The following is a 6,000-nucleotide window of genomic DNA, read 5'->3' as shown; positions in this document are numbered from 1 at the left end:
TCCTTTGGCAGAGAAACTCTTGCTTACCTTAAATCCAAAGCGTTTCCGAAAACCATTTGGATCTTTCCACTCTTTGAACTGCCAGACTGCGCACCTGTCAACCCCCATCCCAAATTTTAGACCCAATACCATGCCATCTCAACATCGCAACATGGCCAAAGATTCACTACCGATCGCAGTGCAATTTGCAACTTCAACTGCGACTGTGTGTTGTGTGCCACCCGAGATACTTTATCTTTTCCGCCCATCTATCTGCATAAATAGAGAGGAAGAAGCTGATGCCGCCGCTCCACATGTTGCTTCATTCATTCCCGATCCGAATACAAATCCGAATACGAATCCCAATCCCAAACTGACGGACTATGATAAATAAAGTAAAGTGCATTTCCGTCAAAACAAGTTTGTTCTATTAATATTTTCAATACTTCGAATTCAGACAGAGATGTTGTCGGCGGTTGTTGTTGCTGCTGCTGCGGTGTTGTTGCTGCAGTTGCGAGCAACTTTCACTGCAGACTCGACCGAAGATCACTAGAATCATTTTGTGGCAGCACTGAAAAAGATTGGGGAACCTTAAATACTACAAATTTTGGAAAATTTATAAGTTTTATTTAAGTTTTAACTACAAATTGAAACAAATCCTTTTTGAAGCTAAATAGAAAAAGATTTGATTTATATTAAAAGGGAGCATAATTTTCTCGCTGTGCATGTTTTTGTTGATTTGTGGGGGGCGACGACGTGCTGGCATCGTTTTAATTTGGCCGATCTCCCCCTTTCGGAAAAGTGCACCGTATTTACAGTTATTTTTATTGGAGCCAAGCAGCGCGACAATTCATCCATCATTTTCTGTTATGATTTTGAATATGCCCCCTTGGCTTGGCTTAACCCATGCTCGCCCCCCCCCTTGCCACATGAGACCCCCTTCGTATTTTGGCATCTGCATTGCTGGAGCGAGGTGAGGAGACACTTGTCGTCCACCCCTGCCCCCCTTTTCAAAAACCCCCACCCCTGCCTCTTGGTACAGCATCCGGTAATTATGCGACACGCTGATTAAAATGCGTTAAACGCACACCAACACACACACCAACTCACACGCATACGGAGGGGCACACATGTTCGTGTGTATGGGTGAGGTGGGTCTGGAGTCCAAGTGAAATCTTCGCCTGCATTAACGAGTTTTCCGTGACGCGACGTTCCTCGCTTTCCTCAGCTTCTTCCTCTTCTTCTGCTCGTTTTCTTTGAGCCCGGTGCTCTTATTCTTTGGCCTCCGCCTTTCCTTTCCTTTGCTACACTTGATTTCCACAAACACGCACCAACACAGAGGCAGGTGCACTGGGAGAAACTAAGATTGCACCCTAGCAATAATAATATGTTTTTCTAATTAGATTTTATAAGAACAGTAAAGTCAATTTTAGAATACATTCGTGTTACTTTGAAAAGGGTATCCAATTTCGAGCAGTGCTCTCTGGGAAGAGACTACGTCTCCTGATATGCTGGCTCCGGCTTCTCCTCCTCACTCTCCGTTCTGTTTCTTCTGTTTTGTGGCGATCAGGTTACCTGCTTGACGGGAGGGGGGAGCAAAGTGGTGGTGATCAGGGGGCGGGGAAAAGGCGTGGGGCGGGGCAGGGGCAGGTGGCTAGCGGAGGTTTTCGTTCGCTTCTGGGGCTGTTACCTTGCCGGTTGCATGGTTTTATCTGCGTTCGTTGCCTCTGTGTTTGTTGTTGTTGTTTGCATACCCTAGAAAAACCGGCAGAAAGGGTCATTGGGTATATACTTTTGACACGGTGTTTGTGCCAGATCAAAAAGCTCACACATTAAGTTTACTAGAAATTAAGAGAAGCTATTTGATGGAAAATGCATTTAACACAAAAAGGAATTTTAAAAATATGAAACATGAGTATTCTGATAGTCGTCCTTTCGTGCCACCATATTCTTTGGCCTTTTTCTTTAACTGTGCACGTTGTGCAGTTGTTTTTGCTTGTGTTGTTCCTCCACTGGGTTGTTGGTTGTTGTGTTTTTCTGCTCTTGCACTGCACACGCATTCGTCCTCCAACAAAAATCGAGGCAAAGTCGTAAACAGAACAACAACACCCCTTCAGCACCCACCGTACCGCCCCTTTCTTCAACACTTCCCCCCTTTCTACAGAGAGAGAAAATGAGATTTGTTTGGATATAAGTTTGCATAATCATAAAGTAGTCAATTTTTTTATTCAATAAAGGTTTTGTATTATCGATCTATTACGGTTTTACAAATATTGCACTAATCCTTCTGATCTAAAATAGATTTTTTTTCAGTGCACTTTCTGAAAGCACTCTTTGGTAATATAAAAGTTCTTCGCTTGCTTCGTCTCTGTTTTTTTTATCGTATTTCTTCTAACTCGCCGTCGTCGTTGTGCGTGTATGTTGTTGTTGTTTCTGTTGTTGTTTCTGTTGTTGTTGATATTGGTGTTGTTGCTATTGTTGGTGTAGTGTTTGTTGTGATTGTTGTTGGTGTGGTTGTCAATGTTGTTGGTGTTCTTTACTGTTGTTGTCGTTGTTGTTATTGGTGTAGTGCTTGCTGGTGTTGTTGTTGCTGCTTGTCTCGTTTATTGATCGTGTTGCTGCACATATATACACTCACACTGAGAACGCGGGACTAACCCACACAGTTGCAGTCACATACGCAATTCAATGAAGAAATGCTTCAAGTCAATGACCCGGAAATTGTGTCTAAAAAGCAAAACAACAACATCAACAACAACAACACCAACAACAGCAAAAGCCACAGCAACAGCAACATAGAACTTTTACCTAGACATCGGCGCATGCGACTGACGTTGCAAGTTGCAAGCTGACTGCGCCAGTCCAATGAACCGACTGCAATTCGCAGCCCGCAGCTTTTTGCAACAATTGCACGCAGAGCGACAACAGCAACAGCAACATCAGCATCAGCATCAGCAGCAACATCAGCAACAGCAGCAACATCAACAAGCAGCAAGCAGCGATGACAATCAACGCAATTAATGCTCATCCGGCCAGCAGAGTAGTGATGCTGCTTGGACTTCCTTCTCCATCCTGTTTAACTAACATATATCCACGGCCCTTGGAAATTGTGTGTGTGCACAGGTTTAAAACTCGTCTGTAATAAATGCAGCACCAGTTGATTGAATATATATTTGCAGAGGGGGCACAACGGCTTAGAAACAGAATATTAGTTGAGGTTGTTGGACTAGCGTGGTCAACATGTCTTTTGACCTCCCACATGGATCTGCAATCCGAAAGTCTATACAATTTAATTGTATTATTAATGCCTTCGATCAAATAGCAAAGATGGTAATATATTGCCTCATCTGATAGTGACATCGAAAGAACTCACCTAACTTATACCTAGAGGTACAAGGGTCAACCCAAGGAATCTCCCATCCGCGATCGACATCCACTGGCTATCCCCAACCATCCCCATTGGGCATTCTCAATTTATTGCATATCGAAAAAATTAAGCACAAAAGTTCAGTGCCATAGGCCAAGTCGTTGTCATCGTCATCGTTTCCACTTGTAATGAGAATTTATGTGCCGACAAGATGTGCATAAGTTTCCAAGGCGGGCAAATTGGGGAAGAGGGGAGCTCTATTGGATCGAAAGTGCCGGCAAACATGCAAACTGCAACTAGATTTGGGGGCAAGTGTGGCGACTTCTACGGCGATGGCCATTTGGAGCAGGGCAACTGAGGCGGGCACATTGAAAAGAAACAGAAACTAATGCAGCTGCAAAACTCTCATTTTTTAAAAACACAACCATTATTTTAAATATTGCATTCAAATAATGGCTTTGTAAGCTGATTAGAACAAGCTTTACCACTACCTTGATGTTTATTTTAAATAAGGGGGAGTGTCCCCCAAGTGTCAGTCGTAGTTCCTCTGATTTTCCCAAGGGTTCTAGAGCTATTCACCCGTAGCCAAACGATGCGTGCAACATTGAATCACTTGCCCACTGAAGGGGGTCAAAGTTGCAGCGAGTCTCACGACACAATTCGCATATGGAGCAGACCGAGGAGACTAAGGGCCCCCCCAAGATCGGAACCAGCTGAAGAACCAGAGATTCTTCCCCTTGAAGAAGCGCAAGGAGAATCGTGAATCGAGAATGGAGATGGAGAAATGAGAGAACGAACACAGAGAGATGCGTGCTCGACTTTACGTTTCGCATTTAATGCAATTAACCTCAAACTAAATGGCAATCACTTTAATTTGCTTTAATTAAGCTTTATATGCCTATCGAGGGGGCGCAGTTCGCCGCAGTGGATGGAGGAGGAGGTAGCCAAAAACGACGCCTACATCGAATGACGGTTCTTTAATTAATTACGGGGAAGCAGAGATGGAGGCACTTGTCTTCCCCTTCCAGCACTCGACGCCCACTGGTAACTAGGCATGTTTCCTGTTCTCCTCGGCTCGGTTCAAGTGCCCGCCTCATAAGCCCTCCAGGATATGCCCCGGCATATGCTATGGTGCTATACTGCTTACTATATGCCCCTCCATCTGGGCAGATCCTAACCGATCCCATCCGATCCCTGGTTCGGTGGAATCGACAAAAGAGCTCCACGCATGCGCACACTTAACGAACGCTTAACGGATGTTTCGGCTGCCCTCCCTCCGGTTTATAAAAAATCCCTCATTGTGGGCCGACACTTGTAACACAAGCAACCCATGGGCATGAGTCCCGATCTCGGCCTGAGTTTTTGGCCTGACATTTGTTTCCTACACTCTGGAAAAATAGTACTTCATTTGGGATCTTTCATCAGTTCAATTCAAAGGCCGTAAAATGAAGGAACTCTGAATACTTTTTTCTCAAAAGTTTTAAGAATCTGCTAACAATTATCTAGTTTCTATAGCCAACACACACTTTTTTTTTAAATTGTTGGATATTTTTTTAAGTGCCCAGTTGCTGTTCGCCTTCTTCCTCCTCCAGCTGCATCTCCATCTCCAACTCCGGCTACTCCTACTCCACTTGAGATTCTCGTACGTGCCCAGATGCGTGGGAATGACGAGATGTCTGGAGAACTCCGCCAGAGAAAAAAAAAACGAAAGAAAAACCGGAGGGGGGGTTGGCTGAAGTGTGCAGGGGAAGCGGACTAGGGCAGTTGCTCATAACTCAACGCCAGGCGAAATTCGAGACTTGCTAATGTGCCAAATAATATGCGGCGACAGCCAGGGTACCATCGAAAAACCAAGGGAAACGGCTCGAAAACAATTAACAAAATTCATTAATTTGTTGCCTAGTGTAGGGGCAAATTGAAAAGTCGAAGGAGGCAGCTTGTCCATAAAAAAAATACCCCGTGATCACGCCAACGAACCAAAGACGATCCTCGATGCGAATTTATGAATGTATCTTTGGGTTTCTTTCACGAGAACGGGCACGCAATGCAATCTCTGAAGGATCGCGTCTGGAATGTGGCTTAAATTATGACTTAAATGGCGTTGGCAGTTTATGCGGCTGCCCGTCTTGTGTAGAAGATCATGATTATGATCATGATCATGATCACGATCGCGATCATCATTATTATAAGCCCCAAGTCGATGTAGAAGACGAAGACCTGGCGTTTTTTGAGCGGAAACGGCGCTCTCGAGCTGCGAATGACTCTTGAGTTGGCTTTTAAGCCGTTTCGCTGGCTTTCTTTTTTAATGCTGTTTCGCCCATTCTTAAGAGCTTCTCTGCAGTCTTTGCCCCGCCAGATCCCCTCTAGAAAACCCACTCCAAGCTACATACTCCATACTCCATGCCCCATGCTCCATCCTCCACTTTCTTGGCTGACTCTCCAGTTGTGTTTGCTTTATTTGGCTGACGTGAGGTTTCTTCTGCCCGGTTTCTTCGCGTTAGTCTTCTCGTTTTTGGTCGTGGCTCGCATTCTTGGTCACATCCTTCACAAGGTCATGCCAAACATGATGGGGAACAGTCTCCACATCCACGAGGTACTTAACATCTAGCGTAGATACGGCCCAGCATATGAGCATAAGAGCATTGGGCACATAC

The 6,000-nt window shown here is 44.8% G+C and overlaps 1 long non-coding RNA gene across 1 annotated transcript; it reads right to left on the bottom strand.

The window, feature by feature from the left end:
* Positions 1-2,289: 2,289 nt before the first annotated feature.
* On the bottom strand, positions 2,290-2,809 carry lncRNA:CR45737 (long non-coding RNA:CR45737). Its single transcript, NR_124771.1, has one exon. It is a non-coding gene; the product is annotated as a long non-coding RNA:CR45737 (long non-coding RNA).
* Between the last annotated feature and the right edge of the window lie 3,191 nt (positions 2,810-6,000).

The sequence above is a fragment of the Drosophila melanogaster genome, chromosome 3L (assembly GCF_000001215.4).
Source record: "Drosophila melanogaster chromosome 3L".
Classification (NCBI taxonomy): Eukaryota; Metazoa; Arthropoda; class Insecta; order Diptera; family Drosophilidae; genus Drosophila; species Drosophila melanogaster.
The sequence above is the reverse complement of the archived record's forward strand: the minus strand, read 5'-3'. Positions and strand labels throughout refer to the sequence as shown.